Below are 24,672 nucleotides of genomic sequence, written 5' to 3'. Positions count from 1 at the left end.
CAACTGAGATAGAGAGTGAAGGGAGAGGAGAAGTGGGTTTGGGTGGGAAACAATAAGTTCAGTCTTGGCCATGTTCAGTTTCAGGTGGCAGTTGGACATCCAGGCAGCAATGTCGGATAAGCAGGCCGATACCTTGGCCTGGGTTTCCGCAGTGATTTCTGGTGTGGAGAGATAAAGCTGGGTGTCGTCAGCATAAAGATGATAGTGGAAACCATGAGAAGAGATCAGGGAGCCTAAGGAAGAGGTGTAGATTGAAAAAAGAAGGGGCCCAAGGACAGATCCCTGAGGAACTGCAACAGAGAACGGGATAGGGGAGGAGGACGAACCATGAGAGTGTACTCTGAAGGTACGATGGGAGAGATAAGAGGAGAACAAGGAGAGGACAGAGCCCTGGAACCCAAAGGAGGACAGTGTGTCAAGAAGTAGGTTGTGATTGACAGTGTCAAAAGCGGCGGATAGGTCGAGGAGGTTGAGGATGGAGTAGTGACCTTTGGATTTGGCGAGGAACAGGTCATTGCAGACCTTAGTGCCGTTTCTGTCGAGTGTAGGGGGCGAAAGCCGGATTGAAGCGGATCAAGGATGGCATGAGTGTAGAGGAAATCAATGCAGCGGCTGTGAATGGCGTGTTCAAGTATTTTGGAGAGGAAGGGTAGGAGGGAAATGGGGCGGTAGTTGGAGGGACAGGTAGGGTCAAGTGATGTTTTTTTGAGGAGTGGTGTGACCACAGCATGCTTGAAGGTGTCCGGGACTGTTGCAGTGGAGAGAGAGAGGTTGAGGATATGACAGATGGTGGGGGTGATAGTAGGAGTGATGGTGTTAAGTAAGTTGGTGGGGATGGGGTCTGAGGAACAGGTGGTGGATTTCGAGGAGGAGAGGAGATGGGCGGTTTCCTCCTCGGTGATAGCAGGAAAAGAGGAGAAGTAGGCCTGGGTAGGTTGGTTGAGAGAATGGGTTATAGGATGAAGAGGAGGAGAAGGTTTGGTGGTGAATTGGAGTTCCTTTCTAGGTTTCCTGAGTTAATTCGTATTGTACGCCACCTTACTTTGTTAACTGAAAGGTGACATATGAAAAACTAAGTAAACATAAACATCAGTTTATATTGTCCCTAGACAATATAAATATACAATGCACTGAAATAATCAAGTCTTACGGGGCTTTCTTGAACATAGATAATCCTCCATCAATCCATCTCCCTGGTTAATATGTTTCACGGCTTAGAAAACCTCATTTTCCTGGGAGAAGACCATAAACCACAGGATGGCTTGTAGATTGGCTTCTGGGTGTTCAGAGTACTTTTATAATAGCCTGGCCAACTTGTGCAGCAGGTACGTACATAAGATGCACCAGTTTTCTAAAAGAAAATAAGTGCCATGTGCATATGTCACTTTTGAAAATAACCCCGTGGAAAGTACCTGCACGAATTTACACCTGTTGCCCCAATGTCTTATTCGAAGGACATCTCATCATTACAGAACAGTGGTGCGCAACCCACATCGGCAAGAAAGCTATGAGATAATTAAATTCAAAAACTCAGTGAATGAAGGGGAAGCAAGCCTGGGTGTTGAATTAAATGTTCATCTTTTAAGAAACAAGGTTGATAATAGCAAGATCTTGGGTGTGCTAGGGAAGATGTGGAGTGGGAGAAATGGGTGAGAAGTTAGGCATGTGGATAACTTACACATTTCTCAACCCTTGTCTGGAGGCTGTTGATCAATGGCTTTTATTTATTTATTTAGATTTTGCTCACACCTTTTCCAGTAGTAGCTCAAGGTGAGTTACATTCAGGTACTCTGGATATTTGTCTGTCCCAGGAGGGCTCACAATCTAAGTTTGTACCTGAGGCAATGGAGGGTCAAGTGACTTTGCCCATGATCACAAGGAGCAGCAGTGGGATTTTAACTGGACACCTCTGGATTGCAAGACCGGTGCTCTAACCACTAGGCCACTCCTCCACCCCAAAGAATCTTGTTACTCTTTGGGGTTCTACATGGAATGTTGCTACACTTTGAAATTCTGAATTGGAATCTTGTTATTCTTTAGAATTCTAGAATCTTTATTTATTTAGATTTTGCTCCCACCTTTTCAGTAGTAGCTCAAGGTGAGTTACATTCAGGTACACTGGATATTTCTCTGTCCCAGGAGGGCTCACAATCTAAGTTTGTACCTGAGGCAATGGAGGGTTAAGTGACTTGCCCAAGATCACAAGGAGCAGCAGTGGGATTTTAACTGGACACCTCTGGATTGCAAGACCGGTGCTCTAACCACTAGGCCACTCCTCCACCCCAAAGAATCTTGTTACTCTTTGGGGTTCTACATGGAATGTTGCTACACTTTGAAATTCTGAATTGGAATCTTGTTATTCTTTAGAATTCTAGAATCTTTATTTATTTAGATTTTGCTCCCACCTTTTCAGTAGTAGCTCAAGGTGAGTTACATTCAGGTACTCTGGATATTTCTCTCACAATCTAAGTTTGTACCTGAGGCAATGGAGGGTTAAGTGACTTCCCCATGATCACAAGGGGCAGCAGTGGGATTTGAACCGGCCTCCTCTGGATTACAAGACCAGTGCTGTAACCACTAGGCCACTCCTCGTCTTCAGTTTTAGTTTTGTTTATTTATTTAATTATTCACTTACAGATTTTGACCATCTCAGATTACTCCTAGAGCTTTGGTTTTGACAGTTTCACTGAAAATGAAAGTTCAAGAAAAGTTCAGTTTAGTTTTTCACTTTAAATGATATAAAATAGGTTATTTTTGTTTTTTGCTTCAGAGGAATACGTTCCTTCCCCTGGGCAGCTTCTGATCCTGTGTTTTCTGAGTACCCTTCCTCTGTAATAAGGAGGAATTATTGCTTGTTTCATCTTTGTTCCTTTTTTTTTGGTTTCTAAGGATGTGGCCTTGCTTTTTCTTTTTTTACCGCTTGCTAGAGAAGGCAGTGCTTATATCTTCAAGCATCATTAACAACCAGTAATCAGCATGAGCGTGAGCCGGGAGCAAAGAGGAGGTTAGGGGTAGCTCCTTCCGCTTGATTCAGGGATTGTGAGGTTGATTGCGCTGCTGGGATGGGCAACCAACTGACAAGTGAAATGAAAATATTTCCTAAGAACAGAGGTAGAGAGGAATCGCACAGACACTTTAAGGAGGAGCTGGCATGGTGTGAAGTACTTTATTGTTTGTGTATTAGATCAGCAGTGGATTAAAGTAAAAGAAGCTGCAGTAAATGGCTTTATAATCTTTGTTTTATTTATTTATAACTTTCATAAACCACCTTCCTAAAACACTAGGCACACCCGAAGCAGTGTACAAATTTAGAAACATAAAACCACTAATGACATTCAAATAGCACAATCAGCCACCCACTGAAATATCAAATACATCTGTGCTTGGAAATTAAATAAAGGAAAGAGGAAAAGGAGAGTTAATAATATGGGTCAGACTAAAAACCAATCAAACCCAATATCCTGTCTTCAACAGGGGCCAAGCTGAGTCACTTGGAAGTACTCGTTGGCTCTTAATGGGAAGCTCATTCCCAGAAGAGTTGGGACTAATAATTACCTATCCAACCCTTTTTAAAACCTAGCTATACTATTTACATTGATTAAATCCTCCTCCAACTGTGATCTGCAACACAGTGGACATGTCAAGACAATAGGAGAAGCAATTTAGGAGAAGCTCAAGGAGTACTTAGTTGTTTAGCAGCTAAGTATAAACATTAGACAATACACGCAGACTTGGAGATAAGTTAAATATTGTTCCTTATCTACTCCAGACCATTCCCGATGAGTGGATACTATGCTGTCCTACTAGTAGAGGGTGACTACAGATTAGTGACCTTATTAAATAGCTGTGCAATCCCTACCTCCTCAATTTTTCTCAGTCTCCCAGCAGAGGTAGGTGGTTCAGTGCAACCCTCCTTGTTTGTTTTTGTGGGTGCGACTGTTTGCTTGGCCTCATTTATTTAAAAAGAAAAGAGGAACAGTGGTGGTTTTAATCCTCAAGAAACAGCAAAAAAACCCCCAAAAACCCAGAACAAAAAGAAAAGGGAAAGTCAAGAGGAGCAGACCTTGGTCCCTGCACTCGGATGAGAGAGGTTCTGGGAGGTATTCTATTTACTTTGTGGCGCCCAAGAAAAGAGGGGTCCTTTCGTCTGATTGTGGATTTCAAGCTGGTGAATCAAGCATTATGTATTCTGCCGTTTTAGATGAAGACTTTCCAATCTGTTCTCACAGCGGTGCAGAAAGGAGAGTTTCTCACATCCTTGGTCCTGTTGGAGGTGTATTTGTACATTCTGACCCTTCCAGATCACCAGTGATTTCTTTGTTTTTCTGTTCTCGGGGGCCATTACCAGTTCAGGGCCCTGCCCTTTGGATCTTCTCCAAAGTGATGGGGGGGTCATGGTGGCCTTCCTCTGGCAGGAAGGCAATCTGGATCACCCTTACCTGAATGACTGGTTTGATTAGTGGAGGAGAGTCGGGCAACAACATCCATGGTGGTCATCTACTTCAGCACCTCAGTTGGGTTGTCAATTTGAGTAAGAGTTCTCTTTCTCTCCTAGTCAATCCCTGGAGTTCTTGGGTGTATGCTTCTACACTCCAGGTCGGGAAGGTTTTGTTTTTTGTTTTTTTCTCCCCGGATCTATGGATTCTGAAGATCTAGTCTGAAGTCTTAACGCCTCCTCGACAGCCAGTCTCTCTTGGCCTGGGAGATCCTTCAGGTGGTTGGATCCATGGCAGCCATCATAGAGATTTTCTTGTGGGTGAGGGCCACATGAGACCTCTGCAGGCGGTTCTGTTGGTGAGATGGACACCTCAGTCAGATCCTCTTGTTTCATTTTTCTGTGGAACCTAGTGCAGTGCAGTCTCCAGTGGTGACTGGATTGGCACCATCTGAGCTGGGTATGCCTCCAGACCCTTCGGAATGTATTCTGGTAATGCTAGCCTGTTGGGCTGGGTGCCCATTATCAGGGTCGAGTAACGCAGGGGTGCTGGTCGGCAGAGGAGTCTCGATGGTCCGTCAACTGGCTGAAGACAGGCAATCTGGCTGGTTCTGCTGGAGTTTCAGGAGCTTCCTGTTCCAGCCGGGGCAGAGGGAGCTGCAGCGAAGTTAGCGAAGTCAGCTGACAGGCGTGCGCCGCAGCACCCCCCCCCCCCCCCCAGCGGTGTGCACCCGGGGGGGGGGGTCATTTTGCCAGGGGGGGGGCGCATCGGCGCTCTGCCCCGGGTGTCATGCCGGCTAGGATCGCCACTGCCTCGGTGTGCATCTAAAACACACGCCGATGCCAGCACAAGGCCCCCTTTTGCCTCAGCTTGGTAAAAAGGACCCATAGAGAGTACTGTGTACAGTTCTAGAGGTCACACCTTCAAAAAGATATCAACAGGATGGAGTTGCTCCAGAGGGCAGCTACTAAAATCGTCAGTGGTCTTGGTGATAAAGTGTATGGGAACAGATTTAAAGATCTGAATATATTGGAGGAGTGGCCTAGCGGTTAGCGCACCAGTCTTGTAATCCAGAGGTGGCCGGGTCAAATCCCACTGCTGCTCCTTGTGATCTTGGGCAAGTCACTTAACCCTCCATCGCCTCAGGTACAAACTTAGATTGTGAACCCTCCTGGGTCAGAGAAATATCCAGAGTACCTGAATGTAACTCACCTTGAGCTACTAATGAAAAAGGTGTCAGCAAAATCTAAATAAATAATAAATAGAGTCTGGTAGAAAGGTGGGAAAGAGGAGATATAATAGAGAAATGTAACTACCTTTCTGGCATGTCTCTTTCAATTGAAAGGAAGCTCTGGAGCAAGGGGACATAGGATGAAGGTGAAAGTGGGTAGGCTCATAAGTAGCCTGAGGACATACTTCTTCATGGAAAGGGTGGTGAATTTGTGGAACGGCCTCCCAGTGGAAGTGGTGAAGATGAAAACAGAATCTGAATTCAAGAGAGCTTGGGACAAGTACACAGGATCTCTAAGGGAGTGGTAGGGAGAGTCTTGGCATGGATGGGCAGACTGGATAGAACATATGGCCTTTATTTTCTATATGTCTTTATTTCTATATTTGTTCAATAGAGTAATTAGTGGATTGTGATTGGAGATCTGGAGAGTTTTCTTTTTTTTAATTATAATGTGCTTTGAATGAGGATTCTCCTTTGAAAGGAGGAATATGCGAATCAACATTCGGCTGTTGGCAGTGAGCATTTTGTTCACCACTGATGGCGTTATTCCTTGGGACCTCTGTGGGCTTCGACTTTGAATAGCCGGTTATTTTTAAGCTGGTTAAGTCAATATTGAGCACTGAAGCGGCCATGGCTCAGTCACATTTGTGTGCTAAACCTGGAGGTTAAGGGCTGAATATGAGTCCTTAAATACTCAAGTGCTGACTCCATCCCCGGAACTCCCTTCTCATAGCCAGCTTTGTGTTTGGTGCTAACCGCAACATTCAACAGGTCTTACCTGGTGAAGTGATGGCAAAAATTTAGCCCGACCAAGCGATTTAACTGCTCAGCGGTCGGCTCAATTGCTTTTATTTATGCTTTCTTGTGTCCCACTGTTATCCAAAAACAAGTTTCAGGTCAAAGTGGCTTACAAATTACATTCTGGTTTACAGTTGCGGTATTGGTTTACATTTTACAGTTTGGTTGAGACTTATGGTGATGCTTACTGTCACAGTTTACCTTTTGATCGTGGCTGATAAGGATAGTTTATGAGTAGTAATTGGACTGGACAGCGATAGCTAGTTTATATGTTGTTGAATTTTTTTTTTTAAGAGGTAGGTTTTCAGTTCTTTTCTGAATTGAAGATATTTTGTGATGCTTGCGATCTTTGATATCGAGTTCCACCCGTTAGAGCCCAGGTAGTTAAATCTATCCATGTAGATAGATTTGTATGTTGTGTTTCTACAGTTGGGTAGGTGAAGAAGTAGCTAACTTCTGGTTTCAAGGCTTGCGTTTCTTGGGGCTAGTTTACCAAGTCAATCATGTATGCTGGAGACAACCCAAATAATATTTTGAACATCAGACCCATAATTGTAAACTTAACATTTCTTGATGTAATGATGAAAGGCTTTGAAGTAGAAATGGCTGTGCTTTTAGACTGACATATGCCTCCGTTGTTCTACTCGTTGCTGGATGCAGCTCTTGCTGTTGGTGGAGGCTCCTTAGCCTGGCACAGGTATCAAGGTACCAGCAGCAAGGTGTGTTTCAGAAACACATGGCAGTGTTCTCTGTCCTAATCGAACTGTGGTTAAATATTAACAGGCTGAATTTTGGTACATTGCAAGGGAATAATAAAGCAAACATTGGGAAACATGACATTTATTTGTAGAGTACCTTTTGGTGACACAGTTAAAACATTCTTGTTGAACTTTATTAGCTTGTTAAATGTACTAATAAAACCAGCAATTCTAACAAGAAGCTTGATGTACCATGTTCTGCAGAGGCACAGATGGGATGGACAGTGGTAAACTTCACCTTTGCTTCTTTCTTTAAAGGTGTATGGAAAGATGTTGGTGTATTTCTGCAATTTGCTGTCTGTGGCCCTAAAACGTTTCTTTAGCAGTCTAAGGGATCCTTTGTGTAGCACACATTTATTACAGCTTAAAAGGGCTTCCTGCAGGATCTGCTGAGGCGTCCTGCAGTAAAATCTCAAGGTTCATGCAAACCACACTCTAGCAACAGATCCAGAATTTTTCTAGTAGGGGGTGAAGAGTGCACGTGACAGCATGAATCAGGTAATGCGGCCATATTATCATGTACTAACTGATTAGCATGGGATTAACATATGAGCCCTGGTAAAGGCTCATGCACTAATTTTTAATGACTGCCTGGCCCTTAATTGAGAGAGTGGAAAATTGACCATGTGCTGGCTGCGGTAAAAATGGCCTTAGCATGTGGGAAACCTACCCCCCCATAAGGGTGTGGTAAGGTCATTTTTAACCACAACTTAATGAAAAGACCCCTGAGTGTCTTTAAAGCATTAATTCAGGCAGCAGTGGGCAATTATCACTATTATAAAACCAGAACAAAGTATTGAACATTGTTCAAGATAAGGTTAATAAACTGCAGATGTGCCTCTGAGTTTCACTATGGAAATTGCAGTAGGAGCTGCAGGCAGAATTCAGGTCCAGTTACAGATCTTTGCAAAGATGTGAATGTTGGAGATGGGGTAAGATGTCTTAGTACTGAAGTTGAAAGGGGAGCTGCTACTGGCACACTGAGAAGATACTGTATTTTTCCCCAGACACTGGACTGCTAGAGCAGTTCTCAGACAGATCCATATATACCCAACAGAGTTGATCCAGTCCTAAGTTTCTTCCAGTGCTTACATGAACTTGTAGTCTGGCTTTTCCTAGAAAAAGCAATTGAGAAATCAGAAGTCTTTGCCAGCACTGAGTCAATCATGTTGAACAAATCTGGTGTCAGCTGACAAACCTACAGTGCTATAGGATTTTGTGGCAGCCCTGCAGATCTAGTCCAAATGAAAGAAGCAGCAGAAGACTGTGCACTGTCATTCTCCAGCTGTACCGGTTCTGCAAGTATGTTCAAAACTCACGGGCTGGCCGGCTCCTGCTTCACTGGTATACTTTCTGTATAGTGATCTTCTGCATTGTAAGATTTATGTACAGGAACTGCCCACCTGTGAATTTTGAACCTACTTAGGGCTGGGCCACGATAGATGAGGAGGGATGGGAATGGTAATTTGCTAGGAGAGGCAGTGGAAACATAGGGAAGGGAGGGGAATGGGACTTGATGTACTGTATATACAGGCGCTTATTTTGTACCTGGGGCAATGGAGGGTTAAGTGAGTTGCCCAGAGTCACAAGGAGCTGCAGTGGGACTTGAACCCAGTTCCCCAGGATCAAAGTCCGCTAGACTACTCCTCACTCTTGGGAATTCCAGAATCTTGCTATTCTTTGGGGTTCTGTTAATGGGATTTGATCTACTGCCTTTCTGTGGTTTTTGCAACTACATTCAAAGTAGGTTTACATAGTATATTACAGGTACTTATTTGTACCTGGGTTAATGGAGTGTTAAGTAACTTGCCCAGAGTCACAAGGAGCTGCAGTGGGAACTGAACCCAGTTGCCCAGGATCCTCCACTGCACTAACCACTAGGCTGCTCCTCCACTAGCAATATTCCATGTAGAATCTCAAATAGGGAAAGGGAAATGGGACTTGATATACCACCTTTCTGTGGGATTTACATAGTATATTCAGGTACTTATTTTGTACCAGGGGCAATAGAGGGTTAAGTGACTTGGCCAGAGTCACAAGGAGCTGCAGTGGGAATCAAATCCAGTTCCCCAGGATCAAAGTCTGTTGCACTAACCACCAGGATACAGTTGGGGGTGGGAAGGTTGGAAAGAAGAAGGGAAAGGTAGGAGGCAGAGACTAGGGATGGGTGTGGTTAATATGCAGTTAAATAGATGCTGGGACAGATTTTGGAGGAGGATGGATGACCCTACTCTCCCCACATATCCTAGCAAAAATTAATTCCCTGATCACTATTCCCAACAGGAGTCCTCCATCTACAGTCCTGCCAGTGGGGAGGGCTGGGGATGCCGTTTTACTGTCATATTTTCAATAGTGACAGGCAAGTTCTGCAGGTCTCTAGGGAACCTGCCTCTCCCTAGCATATTCAGTTAAGCGGTAGGCACTAACTGCAAATATTCAGTGGGCGATAACCAGTTATCTCCCGTTGAATATTTGCGGTTAGCTGCAAAAGTGCTATATAACTGGTCAGCAGCCATTTCTACTACTGCTACTACTACTTAACATTTCTAGAGCGCTACTAGGGTTACGCAGCGCTGTACAATTTAACAAAGAGAGACAGTCCCTGCTCAAAGAGCTTACAATCTAATAGACAAGTGAACGGTCGGTCCGATAGGGGCAGTCAAATTGGGGCAGTCTGGATTCACTGAACGGTAAGGGTTAGGTGCCGAACGCAGCATTGAAGAGGTGGGCTTTAAGCAAAGACTTGAAGACGGGCAGGGAGGGGGCTTGGCGTAAGGGCTCAGGAAGGTTGTTCCAAGCATAGGGTGAGGCGAGGCAGAATGAGCGGAGCCTGGAGTTGGCGGTGGTGGAGAAGGGTACTGAGAGGAGGGATTTATCCTGTGAACGGAGGTTACGGACGGGAACGTAAGGGGAGATGAGGGTAGAAAGATAATGAGGGGCAGCAGACTGAGTGCATTTGTAGGTAAGAAGGAGAAGCTGACCAGTTAAATAGCACTGAATATTGGGGGAAGTGGGTAAGTTTCCAATATTTGGGTAGACATGAGGGGATCAACAAGGGCAGTTGGGTCCTAGGTGGACTTTGTGTCTCTATTCTTACTTTTTGTCCTGGTTTCCAGTAAGCATAACATACATATCCCAGAAAAAAAACTTAATGGGTGCATTAGTCACATCAGCATGGATATTTCAACCATGCAGTCCTGAGTTCTTCACCTTTCAAAGTGCTGATATATGAACTACATGGCATGAGATGAGTGAAAAGATGTTAGTCCTGTTGCATAAGGAACACTTGGAATATGGAGGAGAAAGGTGACAGGCAGAAAGAGCAAGCCAGGAGCAAAAGCAAGGTTAAAGCTTGGGGGAGTTTGGGGGGGGGGGGGGGATATGGGCAAGAGTGTGCTCTTCCCAATATGGAGGGCGATGTTCTGTGCAGGATGAAAGAACAGAGGGCAGAGATTTCCAGACTGGGTGGTGATGGAAGAACTCCCAAACTGGGTTGGAAGAGAAGAGAATATCTAGTGGGGTGAGAATGAGAGTCACTTGGGGATGAGTGAGTGCTCAGAGACTAGTTGAGAAAGTAGAGACTTGGAGCTTAGGTAAGAACAGGGATTCAGAATTGTAGGTGATAGAGTGAAGAAGGCTTGGATAGATGGGGAGGTTAGGTAAGGGACTCAGAGTATGGGTGGAAGAAACATGGAAACATGATGGCAGATAAAGGCCAAATGGCCCATCCAGTCTGCCCATCCTCTGTAGCCCCTAATTATTCCTTTTCCTATGCAACCCCACATCCTTATCCCATGCCTTTTAAAATTCTGACACAGTCCTTGACTCCACAACATCCACTGGGAGGCCATTCCATGCTTCTACCACCTTTTCCGAGAGTGTAGGACCCTGGGATAGAGAGGAAGAATGGGAACTTGGAGACTAAGATGGGATTTGGGGAAATAGCATGGACACAGTGCTTGGAGGGTGGTATGAATGGGGTGTTAAGTGGACTGGGAAGAGATGAGGGTAGGAGAAGGGGGCTGAAGGATGTGGAGGGTTCCAGATGTTTATTCTGTTTACTACAAATCCTTTCAAGTTTATTAAAAATTTTCTAACCTAACAGTAAAAACCACATAGGCGGCTTACAATCTAAAATGCAAGGATTAGACTAAACAGAGTAGTATACACAACACACATGAAGATAAAGAGAGCTACAATTTTTGGAAGGACAGAGGGCAATAAGTAAGAATACATAAGGGTAGTAAGTCAAGATCTCAGGGTCCTGCCACAAACTCTGCTCGATCAAAATGAATGAAGGGCATCTTGAGAGTGGTGTAGAAAATTTAGGGGTAGGCATCCTTGAAGAAGAAAGATTTAAACTCTGCTTTGAATTGCACCAGGGTGTTGAGTTGTTTAAGGATGTTGGGGCAAAGAGTTCAAAAGTGAAGGGCCTTGAACTGAAAAACTGCCTACTATGCTCATGTATGACCTCTTGGTATGATGGCCAGAGCTGTTTACAAAACATATGACAATAAAGATCTCCAGTGATAAAAAAAAAAAAAACATGGACAGAACTGGTAGAAGTATGAAAGTACCAATATTACTAAGTAGCATCCCAGTCCCTTCCCTTTAATCCCAAAACCATTGAGCCTAGGCTCTATTGAAGGCAGACAAGAAAATATGCCTTCAGACCTCCTTTGAATTTCTTATGGGAAGATTCTGCCCAAATTAAAGATAGCAATGAATTCCAAATTGTAGGAGTAAGGTAGAAAATTAAGTGAATACTCAAGTAGAGTCAAGCCAAGCACAAAAAAACCAAGAGGATCACCCCAAGATTTCCCCATGAGATTGTAGAGTTCTAGTGGGCGTGTAAGGAATAATTAATGATGACATATAAAGTAGACCAGCGTAAAACACTTTGAGTGACATTTTCAATCTAAACTCTGCATCCAATTTTGGACATTTTGCTGAAAACGTTTAAAAATCAAGTGGCAAATATAGCAAATGGCCATTTCCTAGATGTCTTGTGCTTAGTGCACTTTTCTTTTGTTACCATTATCGGGAAAAAAAAAGTCCAAAAGAAACATGCCCCAAAAAAACAAGCCATTTGGATGTATGGGGGAGGCCCAGCAGAGCAATGAGGTACCCTAGGGGACACTGCAGTGGAATTCACATAAAAGGTCCCAGGTACACATCTCACCATTACCCTTTTATATTTAGATTGCAAGCTCTTTTGAGCAGGGACTGTCTCTTTGTATCAGGTGTTCAGCGCTGTGTGCGTCTGGTAGCGCTATACAAATGCTAATAATAATAATAATATTGTATGGTGAGCCCTCCAAACTCCATCAAAAACCTACTGTACCCAGCTGTACACCACTACAGTATTCCTTATGGTGGCAGGTGTCACCTATATGTGGGTATAGTAGGTTTTTTGTGGGTTTTGGAAGGCTCACACTTTCCACCACAAGTGTACCAGTTAGAGTGGATTATGGGCTTGGGTCCCTTTCTCTATAGTGCACTGCACAGACCACTAGGCTACTCCAGGGACCTGCTTGCTGTTCTAATAGGACTGGCCATAACATCTGAGGCTGTCATGGAGGCTGGTATGTGCTGTTTCTTTCACATCTTTGGGGGGTCAGTGACAACAGGGGGATTAAGGGAGGTCACCTCATCATTTAGGTCACCTTTTTGTGACTCAGTTGTAATTGAAACAAGTCTAGATCAAAATGTCTTAAATTTTAGCCCTGGACGTTTTTGCTTTGCTCAATTATGGCAGAAAAAGGTCCAAGTTTTGGGAATGCCCAAATATGCCCCCTTGTGATTTGGGTGCAGCTTTTTGGACGTTTTTCTGTTTTGAAAATTAGCCCCTTTATGAGCTAGTAAAAGGAATTTGTAATGAGCTCTGCATGCTACAGGTTACCAATGATAGCGAGATACAAGAGGTGACACATGATTGAATGTAGAAGCATTACACAGCAATCAGCTGTCTTTTATACAAATTGCAGATGACGCAAATCAGCAGCTCTAATCCCACAAGCAACATTGTTGCAATAATCTAATCTTGAGAAAACAAGTGTATTAATGAAGGTGTATTGTGACTGTGTATCCAGATAAGGCTTCAAGGAACAAATACAACAGAGAGCAGAAAAAGAAAATTATACTATTTTTGAGATTTGGGCTTCAAAATTCAACTGAGAGTGCAAAAGAAACCCAAGTGTAGAAGAGTATCTATAAGTGGAACAGACATTCCTGTGAAAGAAGGCTTTAGAGCAGAGCTTCCCAAACTGTGAGTTATGACCCCAAAAGGGGTCACAAAACCCACACTTGGGATCATAACAGGTGGGTTCTCCATAGGTACATCATTATTCTGCCCCTCCAGGGGGTAGCATAGTTTTATTTGGCAGTGATTATGGGGTCACAACTTCAAAAAGATTGACAAGCATTGTGTTAGAAGAATGGGAAGGCCTCCCAGTGATCCAAATTGCTAAGGATTTGGAAGATTTAACTGAAGGTGATTATCAAATATCTAAGTAGCTATTGCCTCCAAACAGAGTTGAGAGAACCAAGGTCAGGAGAATATGGGTAAGCTTAAGAATCAAGGACAATTATATGTGTAGCAGAATCAACTAACTGATCCACAGCTCTAGGCAAAGGAGCTAGAAAGATATTAAAAAGCTCTGGTGAAAGAATCAAGCCCTATGGTATCCCACAAGGTAACCTATGTGAAAGTGAAATAGTATTCAGACTAGTGAGACTTTGAAAGAATGACCTTGAAGGAATGAGGTTGAACCAATTTAAGACCTGGAAAGTGAGAACAATTTCTGTCAAATGATTTAGAAGAAGAGACCTGGTCCACCACATCGAAAGCAGCCGAGAGGTCCAGCGAGACAACCAGAACTATACATCTTGAGTCCAGAAAACCGTGGACTTTATACAGTAGTAACGTAATGCCACCCTCTGTTATGTGACATGGATGGAAGCTGGACGGCCACGGATGCAAAACATTTGACTTGTCAACAAACTTAGTAAGCTGATGAAAGACCATTTTCTCTGTCAATTTAGAACAAAAACATAAATTAGAAACTCAGTGATAGTTGGAGTGAATAGAAGAATCCAAACTGGTTTCTTCAAAACTGGCCTTACTATTGTCTTTTTCAAAATATCAGGAAAATAAATAGCCCTGAATTAGCCTCTTATTAATTGCTAGATATGGGAAAAGTCCCAATCTAGATTCCTGGATCCAGTGAGAAGACAATGGGACCAGGAGGCATGTTGTTGATGTCAAAGAATCAAGAGCTTTTTCCACCTGTTTCTCAGATATCAGGTTAAAATGAGACCAAGACAATGGTACAGTTGAATTAAATGGTAGAGATGATGAGCATGGACGACCAAGGGATGGAATAGGAGAGATTGAAGACAAACCTCCTGGAGCATCTGCCTCCCCATGAATAGGAGATAAGATTGTAGGACAAGATAGAGTAAAAGAATTCTGGAAATCTGAAATAAGTAGCAAGTGAGGCCTCTGATATGGTTGGAAGTACCTGCTATCACTGCACTGTGGCTGAGTCTAGCGATAACAGCTGAGAGAGTTTTTAGGGACAAACATTGGTCTTTACTGAGGTTGATTGTTTCCTTGGCCTAGGTGTTGAAAAGGTTTTCTCTTGTACACGGGATGATCATCCTTTCTCAGGCTGCTCACTTATAATGAAGCCATCCGTCTACTGCTGATGGCCTAGTGGTTAGGGTGGTGGACTTTGGTCCTGGGGAACTGAGGAACTGAGTTCGATTCCCGGCACAGGCAGCTCCTTGTGACTCTGGGCAAGTCACTTAACCCTCCATTGCCCCATGTAAGCCGCATTGAGCCTGCCATGAGAGGGAAAGCGCAGGGTACAAATGTAACAAAAATAAAAGAGATACTATTGGAGATTCTACATGGAATGTTCCTACTATTGGAGATTCTACATGGAATGTTGCTATTCCACTAGCAACATTCCATGTAGAAGGTCGCGCAGGCTTCTGTTTCTGTGAGTCTGACGTCCTACACGTACGTGCAGGACGTCAGACTCACAGAAGCAGAAGCCTGCGTGGCCACATTGGTGATCTGCAAGGGCCGACTTCTACATGGAATGTTACTAGTGGAATAGCAACATTCCATGTAGAATCTCAAATAGTAGCAACAGTGGAGGAGTGGTCTAGTGGCCTAGTGGTTAGGGTGGTGGACTTTGGTCCTGGGGAACTGAGGAACTGAGTTCGATTCCCACTTCAGGCACAGGCAGCTCCTTGTGACTCTGGGCAAGTCACTTAACCCTCCATTGCCCCATGTAAGCCGCATTGAGCCTGCCATGAGTGGGAAAGCGCAGGGTACAAATGTAACAAAAATAAAATAGATACTATTGGAGATTCTACATGGAATGTTGCTACTATTGGAGATTCTACATGGAATGTTGCTATTCCACTAGCAACATTCCATGTAGAAGGTCGCGCAGGCTTCTGTTTCTGTGAGTCTGACGTCCTACACGTACGTGCAGGACGTCAGACTCACAGAAGCAGAAGCCTGCGTGGCCACATTGGTGATCTGCAAGGGCCGACTTCTACATGGAATGTTACTAGTGGAATAGCAACATTCCATGTAGAATCTCAAATAGTAGCAACAGTGGAGGAGTGGTCTAGTGGCCTAGTGGTTAGGGTGGTGGACTTTGGTCCTGGGGAACTGAGGAACTGAGTTCGATTCCCACTTCAGGCACAGGCAGCTCCTTGTGACTCTGGGCAAGTCACTTAACCCTCCATTGCCCCATGTAAGCCGCATTGAGCCTGCCATGAGTGGGAAAGCGCAGGGTACAAATGTAACAAAAATAAAAGAGATACTATTGGAGATTCTACATGGAATGTTGCTACTATTGGAGATTCTACATGGAATGTTGCTATTCCACTAGCAACATTCCATGTAGAAGGCTGCGCAGGCTTCTGTTTCTGTGAGTGTGCAGGACGTCAGACTCACAGAAGCAGAAGCCTGCGCGGCCACATTGGTGATGTGCAAGGGCCGACTTCTACATGGAATGTTGCTAGTGGAATAGCAACATTCCATGTAGAATCTCAAATAGTAGCAACAGTGGAGGAGTGGCCTAGTGGTTAGGGTGGTGGACTTTGGTCCTGGGGAACTGAGTTCAATTCCCACTTCAGGCACAGGCAGCTCCTTGTGACTCTGGGCAAGTCACTTAACCCTCCATTGCCCCATGTAAGCCGCATTGAGCCTGCCATGAGTGGGAAAGCGCAGGGTACAAATGTAACAAAAATAAAAGAGATACTATTGGAGATTCTACATGGAATGTTGCTACTATTGGAGATTCTACATGGAATGTTGCTATTCCACTAGCAACATTCCATGTAGAAGGCTGCGCAGGCTTCTGTTTCTGTGAGTGTGCAGGACGTCAGACTCACAGAAGCAGAAGCCTGCGCGGCCACATTGGTGATGTGCAAGGGCCGACTTCTACATGGAATGTTGCTAGTGGAATAGCAACATTCCATGTAGAATCTCAAATAGTAGCAACAGTGGAGGAGTGGCCTAGTGGTTAGGGTGGTGGACTTTGGTCCTGAGGAACTGAGTTCAATTCCCACTTCAGGCACAGGCAGCTCCTTGTGACTCTGGGCAAGTCACTTAACCCTCCATTGCCCCATGTAAGCCGCATTGAGCCTGCCATGAGTGGGAAAGCGCAGGGTACAAATGTAACAAAAATAAAATAGATACTATTGGAGATTCTACATGGAATGTTGCTACTATTGGAGATTCTACATGGAATGTTGCTATTCCACTAGCAACATTCCATGTAGAAGGCTGCGCAGGCTTCTGTTTCTGTGAGTGTGCAGGACGTCAGACTCACAGAAGCAGAAGCCTGCGCGGCCACATTGGTGATGTGCAAGGGCCGACTTCTACATGGAATGTTGCTAGTGGAATAGCAACATTCCATGTAGAATCTCAAATAGTAGCAACAGTGGAGGAGTGGCCTAGTGGTTAGGGTGGTGGACTTTGGTCCTGGGGAACTGAGTTCAATTCCCACTTCAGGCACAGGCAGCTCCTTGTGACTCTGGGCAAGTCACTTAACCCTCCATTGCCCCATGTAAGCCGCATTGAGCCTGCCATGAGTGGGAAAGCGCAGGGTACAAATGTAACAAAAATAAAATAGATACTATTGGAGATTCTACATGGAATGTTGCTACTATTGGAGATTCTACATGGAATGTTGCTATTCCACTAGCAACATTCCATGTAGAAGGCTGCGCAGGCTTCTGTTTCTGTGAGTGTGCAGGACGTCAGACTCACAGAAGCAGAAGCCTGCGCGGCCACATTGGTGATGTGCAAGGGCCGACTTCTACATGGAATGTTGCTAGTGGAATAGCAACATTCCATGTAGAATCTCAAATAGTAGCAACAGTGGAGGAGTGGCCTAGTGGTTAGGGTGGTGGACTTTGGTCCTGAGGAACTGAGTTCAATTCCCACTTCAGGCACAGGCAGCTCCTTGTGACTCTGGGCAAGTCACTTAACCCTCCATTGCCCCATGTAAGCCGCATTGAGCCTGCCATGAGTGGGAAAGCGCAGGGTACAAATGTAACAAAAATAAAATAGATACTATTGGAGATTCTACATGGAATGTTGCTACTATTGGAGATTCTACATGGAATGTTGCTATTCCACTAGCAACATTCCATGTAGAAGGCTGCGCAGGCTTCTGTTTCTGTGAGTGTGCAGGACGTCAGACTCACAGAAGCAGAAGCCTGCGCGGCCACATTGGTGATGTGCAAGGGCCGACTTCTACATGGAATGTTGCTAGTGGAATAGCAACATTCCATGTAGAATCTCAAATAGTAGCAACAGTGGAGGAGTGGCCTAGTGGTTAGGGTGGTGGACTTTGGTCCTGAGGAATTGAGTTCGATTCCCACTTCAGGCACAGGCAGCTCCTTGTGACTCTGGGCAAGTCACTTAACCCTCCATTGCCCCATGTAAGCCGCATTGAGCCTGCCATGAGTGGGAAAGCGCAGGGTACAAATGTAACAAAAATAAAATAGATACTATTGGAGATTCTACATGGAATGTTGCTACTATTGGAGATTCTACATGGAATGTTGCTATTCCACTAGCAACATTCCATGTAGAAGGCTGCGCAGGCTTCTGTTTCTGTGAGTGTGCAGGACGTCAGACTCACAGAAGCAGAAGCCTGCGCGGCCACATTGGTGATGTGCAAGGGCCGACTTCTACATGGAATGTTGCTAGTGGAATAGCAACATTCCATGTAGAATCTCAAATAGTAGCAACAGTGGAGGAGTGGCCTAGTGGTTAGGGTGGTGGACTTTGGTCCTGGGGAACTGAGTTCAATTCCCACTTCAGGCACAGGCAGCTCCTTGTGACTCTGGGCAAGTCACTTAACCCTCCATTGCCCCATGTAAGCCGCATTGAGCCTGCCATGAGTGGGAAAGCGCAGGGTACAAATGTAACAAAAATAAAATAGATACTATTGGAGATTCTACATGGAATGTTGCTACTATTGGAGATTCTACATGGAATGTTGCTATTCCACTAGCAACATTCCATGTAGAAGGCTGCGCAGGCTTCTGTTTCTGTGAGTGTGCAGGACGTCAGACTCACAGAAGCAGAAGCCTGCGCGGCCACATTGGTGATGTGCAAGGGCCGACTTCTACATGGAATGTTGCTAGTGGAATAGCAACATTCCATGTAGAATCTCAAATAGTAGCAACAGTGGAGGAGTGGCCTAGTGGTTAGGGTGGTGGACTTTGGTCCTGGGGAACTGAGTTCAATTCCCACTTCAGGCACAGGCAGCTCCTTGTGACTCTGGGCAAGTCACTTAACCCTCCATTGCCCCATGTAAGCCGCATTGAGCCTGCCATGAGTGGGAAAGCGCAGGGTACAAATGTAACAAAAATAAAATAGATACTATTGGAGATTCTACATGGAATGTTGCTACTATTGGAGATTCTACATGGAATGTTGCTATTCCACTAGCAACATTCCATGTAGAAGGCTGCGCAGGCTTCTGTTTCTGTGAGTGTGCAGGACGTCAGACTCACAGAAGCAGAAGCCTGCGCGGCCACATTGGTGATGTGCAAGGGCCGACTTCTACATGGAATGTTGCTAGTGGAATAGCAACATTCCATGTAGAATCTCAAATAGTAGCAACAGTGGAGGAGTGGCCTAGTGGTTAGGGTGGTGGACTTTGGTCCTGAGGAATTGAGTTCGATTCCCACTTCAGGCACAGGCAGCTCCTTGTGACTCTGGGCAAGTCACTTAACCCTCCATTGCCCCATGTAAGCCGCATTGAGCCTGCCATGAGTGGGAAAGCGCAGGGTACAAATGTAACAAAAATAAAATAGATACTATTGGAGATTCTACATGGAATGTTGCTACTATTGGAGATTCTACATGGAATGTTGCTATTCCACTAGCAACATTCCATGTAGAAGGCTGCGCAGGCTTCTGTTTCTGTGAGTGTGCAGGACGTCAGACTCACAGAAGCAGAAGCCTGCGCGGCCACATTGGTGATGTGCAAGGGCCGACTTCTACATGGAATGTTGCTAGTGGAATAGCAACATTCCATGTAGAATCTCAAATAGTAGCAACAGTGGAGGAGTGGCCTAGTGGTTAGGGTGGTGGACTTTGGTCCTGAGGAACTGAGTTCAATTCCCACTTCAGGCACAGGCAGCTCCTTGTGACTCTGGGCAAGTCACTTAACCCTCCATTGCCCCATGTAAGCCGCATTGAGCCTGCCATGAGTGGGAAAGCGCAGGGTACAAATGTAACAAAAATAAAATAGATACTATTGGAGATTCTACATGGAATGTTGCTACTATTGGAGATTCTACATGGAATGTTGCTATTCCACTAGCAACATTCCATGTAGAAGGCTGCGCAGGCTTCTGTTTCTGTGAGTGTGCAGGACGTCAGACTCACAGAAGCAGAAGCCTGCGCGGCCACATTGGTGATGTGCAAGGGCCGACTTCTACATGGAATGTTGCTAGTGGAATAGCAACATTCCATGTAGAATCTCAAATAGTAGCAACAGTGGAGGAGTGGCCTAGTGGTTAGGGTGGTGGACTTTGGTCCTGAGGAACTGAGTTCAATTCCCACTTCAGGCACAGGCAGCTCCTTGTGACTCTGGGCAAGTCACTTAACCCTCCATTGCCCCATGTAAGCCGCATTGAGCCTGCCATGAGTGGGAAAGCGCAGGGTACAAATGTAACAAAAATAAAATAGATACTATTGGAGATTCTACATGGAATGTTGCTACTATTGGAGATTCTACATGGAATGTTGCTATTCCACTAGCAACATTCCATGTAGAAGGCTGCGCAGGCTTCTGTTTCTGTGAGTGTGCAGGACGTCAGACTCACAGAAGCAGAAGCCTGCGCGGCCACATTGGTGATGTGCAAGGGCCGACTTCTACATGGAATGTTGCTAGTGGAATAGCAACATTCCATGTAGAATCTCAAATAGTAGCAACAGTGGAGGAGTGGCCTAGTGGTTAGGGTGGTGGACTTTGGTCCTGGGGAACTGAGTTCAATTCCCACTTCAGGCACAGGCAGCTCCTTGTGACTCTGGGCAAGTCACTTAACCCTCCATTGCCCCATGTAAGCCGCATTGAGCCTGCCATGAGTGGGAAAGCGCAGGGTACAAATGTAACAAAAATAAAATAGATACTATTGGAGATTCTACATGGAATGTTGCTACTATTGGAGATTCTACATGGAATGTTGCTATTCCACTAGCAACATTCCATGTAGAAGGCTGCGCAGGCTTCTGTTTCTGTGAGTGTGCAGGACGTCAGACTCACAGAAGCAGAAGCCTGCGCGGCCACATTGGTGATGTGCAAGGGCCGACTTCTACATGGAATGTTGCTAGTGGAATAGCAACATTCCATGTAGAATCTCAAATAGTAGCAACAGTGGAGGAGTGGCCTAGTGGTTAGGGTGGTGGACTTTGGTCCTGGGGAACTGAGTTCAATTCCCACTTCAGGCACAGGCAGCTCCTTGTGACTCTGGGCAAGTCACTTAACCCTCCATTGCCCCATGTAAGCCGCATTGAGCCTGCCATGAGTGGGAAAGCGCAGGGTACAAATGTAACAAAAATAAAATAGATACTATTGGAGATTCTACATGGAATGTTGCTACTATTGGAGATTCTACATGGAATGTTGCTATTCCACTAGCAACATTCCATGTAGAAGGCTGCGCAGGCTTCTGTTTCTGTGAGTGTGCAGGACGTCAGACTCACAGAAGCAGAAGCCTGCGCGGCCACATTGGTGATGTGCAAGGGCCGACTTCTACATGGAATGTTGCTAGTGGAATAGCAACATTCCATGTAGAATCTCAAATAGTAGCAACAGTGGAGGAGTGGCCTAGTGGTTAGGGTGGTGGACTTTGGTCCTGGGGAACTGAGTTCAATTCCCACTTCAGGCACAGGCAGCTCCTTGTGACTCTGGGCAAGTCACTTAACCCTCCATTGCCCCATGTAAGCCGCATTGAGCCTGCCATGAGTGGGAAAGCGCAGGGTACAAATGTAACAAAAATAAAATAGATACTATTGGAGATTCTACATGGAATGTTGCTACTATTGGAGATTCTACATGGAATGTTGCTATTCCACTAGCAACATTCCATGTAGAAGGCTGCGCAGGCTTCTGTTTCTGTGAGTGTGCAGGACGTCAGACTCACAGAAGCAGAAGCCTGCGCGGCCACATTGGTGATGTGCAAGGGCCGACTTCTACATGGAATGTTGCTAGTGGAATAGCAACATTCCATGTAGAATCTCAAATAGTAGCAACAGTGGAGGAGTGGCCTAGTGGTTAGGGTGGTGGACTTTGGTCCTGGGGAACTGAGTTCAATTCCCACTTCAGGCACAGGCAGCTCCTTGTGACTCTGGGCAAGTCACTTAACCCTCCATTGCCCCATGTAAGCCGCATTGAGCCTGCCATGAGTGGGAAAGCGCAGGGTACAAATGTAACAAAAATAAAATAGATACTATTGGAGATTCTACATGGAATGTTGCTACTATTGGAGATTCTACATGGAATGTTGCTATTCCACTAGCAACATTCCATGTAGAAGGCTGCGCAGGCTTCTGTTTCTGTGAGTGTGCAGGACGTCAGACTCACAGAAGCAGAAGCCTGCGCGGCCACATTGGTGATGTGCAAGGGCCGACTTCTACATGGAATGTTGCTAGTGGAATAGCAACATTCCATGTAGAATCTCAAATAGTAGCAACAGTGGAGGAGTGGCCTAGTGGTTAGGGTGGTGGACTTTGGTCCTGGGGAACTGAGTTCAATTCCCACTTCAGGCACAGGCAGCTCCTTGTGACTCTGGGCAAGTCACTTAACCCTCCATTGCCCCATGTAAGCCGCATTGAGCCTGCCATGAGTGGGAAAGCGCAGGGTACAAATGTAACAAAAATAAAATAGATACTATTGGAGATTCTACATGGAATGTTGCTACTATTGGAGATTCTACATGGAATGTTGCTATTCCACTAGCAACATTCCATGTAGAAGGCTGCGCAGGCTTCTGTTTCTGTGAGTGTGCAGGACGTCAGACTCACAGAAGCAGAAGCCTGCGCGGCCACATTGGTGATGTGCAAGGGCCGACTTCTACATGGAATGTTGCTAGTGGAATAGCAACATTCCATGTAGAATCTCAAATAGTAGCAACAGTGGAGGAGTGGCCTAGTGGTTAGGGTGGTGGACTTTGGTCCTGAGGAATTGAGTTCGATTCCCACTTCAGGCACAGGCAGCTCCTTGTGACTCTGGGCAAGTCACTTAACCCTCCATTGCCCCATGTAAGCCGCATTGAGCCTGCCATGAGTGGGAAAGCGCAGGGTACAAATGTAACAAAAATAAAATAGATACTATTGGAGATTCTACATGGAATGTTGCTACTATTGGAGATTCTACATGGAATGTTGCTATTCCACTAGCAACATTCCATGTAGAAGGCTGCGCAGGCTTCTGTTTCTGTGAGTGTGCAGGACGTCAGACTCACAGAAGCAGAAGCCTGCGCGGCCACATTGGTGATGTGCAAGGGCCGACTTCTACATGGAATGTTGCTAGTGGAATAGCAACATTCCATGTAGAATCTCAAATAGTAGCAACAGTGGAGGAGTGGCCTAGTGGTTAGGGTGGTGGACTTTGGTCCTGGGGAACTGAGTTCAATTCCCACTTCAGGCACAGGCAGCTCCTTGTGACTCTGGGCAAGTCACTTAACCCTCCATTGCCCCATGTAAGCCGCATTGAGCCTGCCATGAGTGGGAAAGCGCAGGGTACAAATGTAACAAAAATAAAATAGATACTATTGGAGATTCTACATGGAATGTTGCTACTATTGGAGATTCTACATGGAATGTTGCTATTCCACTAGCAACATTCCATGTAGAAGGCTGCGCAGGCTTCTGTTTCTGTGAGTGTGCAGGACGTCAGACTCACAGAAGCAGAAGCCTGCGCGGCCACATTGGTGATGTGCAAGGGCCGACTTCTACATGGAATGTTGCTAGTGGAATAGCAACATTCCATGTAGAATCTCAAATAGTAGCAACAGTGGAGGAGTGGCCTAGTGGTTAGGGTGGTGGACTTTGGTCCTGGGGAACTGAGTTCAATTCCCACTTCAGGCACAGGCAGCTCCTTGTGACTCTGGGCAAGTCACTTAACCCTCCATTGCCCCATGTAAGCCGCATTGAGCCTGCCATGAGTGGGAAAGCGCAGGGTACAAATGTAACAAAAATAAAATAGATACTATTGGAGATTCTACATGGAATGTTGCTACTATTGGAGATTCTACATGGAATGTTGCTATTCCACTAGCAACATTCCATGTAGAAGGCTGCGCAGGCTTCTGTTTCTGTGAGTGTGCAGGACGTCAGACTCACAGAAGCAGAAGCCTGCGCGGCCACATTGGTGATGTGCAAGGGCCGACTTCTACATGGAATGTTGCTAGTGGAATAGCAACATTCCATGTAGAATCTCAAATAGTAGCAACAGTGGAGGAGTGGCCTAGTGGTTAGGGTGGTGGACTTTGGTCCTGAGGAATTGAGTTCGATTCCCACTTCAGGCACAGGCAGCTCCTTGTGACTCTGGGCAAGTCACTTAACCCTCCATTGCCCCATGTAAGCCGCATTGAGCCTGCCATGAGTGGGAAAGCGCAGGGTACAAATGTAACAAAAATAAAATAGATACTATTGGAGATTCTACATGGAATGTTGCTACTATTGGAGATTCTACACAGAATGTTGCTACTATTGGAGATTCTACATGGAATGTTGCTATTCCACTAGCAACATTCCATGTAGAAGGCTGCGCAGGCTTCTGTTTCTGTGAGTCTGACGTCGTCAGACTCACAGAAGCAGAAGCCTGCGCAGCCACATTGGTGATCTACAAGGGCCGACTTCTACATGGAATGTTGCTAGTGAAATAGCAAC

At 45.3% G+C, this 24,672-nt stretch overlaps 1 protein-coding gene across 1 annotated transcript in view; it reads left to right on the top strand.

Annotated features, from left to right (window-relative positions):
- Window positions 1-14,632, top strand: part of COG7 (component of oligomeric golgi complex 7) — a 91,915-nt gene extending 77,283 nt beyond the window's left edge. Inside the window, exon 19 of the transcript XR_003943024.1 lies at window positions 14,622-14,632. The gene's annotated coding sequence lies outside the window, so the exon portion shown is untranslated. The remainder of the gene's footprint in view (window positions 1-14,621) is intronic.
- The last annotated feature ends 10,040 nt before the right edge of the window (window positions 14,633-24,672 follow it).

The sequence above is a fragment of the Microcaecilia unicolor genome, chromosome 8 (genome assembly GCF_901765095.1).
Source record: "Microcaecilia unicolor chromosome 8, aMicUni1.1, whole genome shotgun sequence".
Classification (NCBI taxonomy): Eukaryota; Metazoa; Chordata; class Amphibia; order Gymnophiona; family Siphonopidae; genus Microcaecilia; species Microcaecilia unicolor.
Note: the sequence above shows the minus strand (reverse complement) of the source record. Positions and strands in the feature narration are given on the sequence as shown.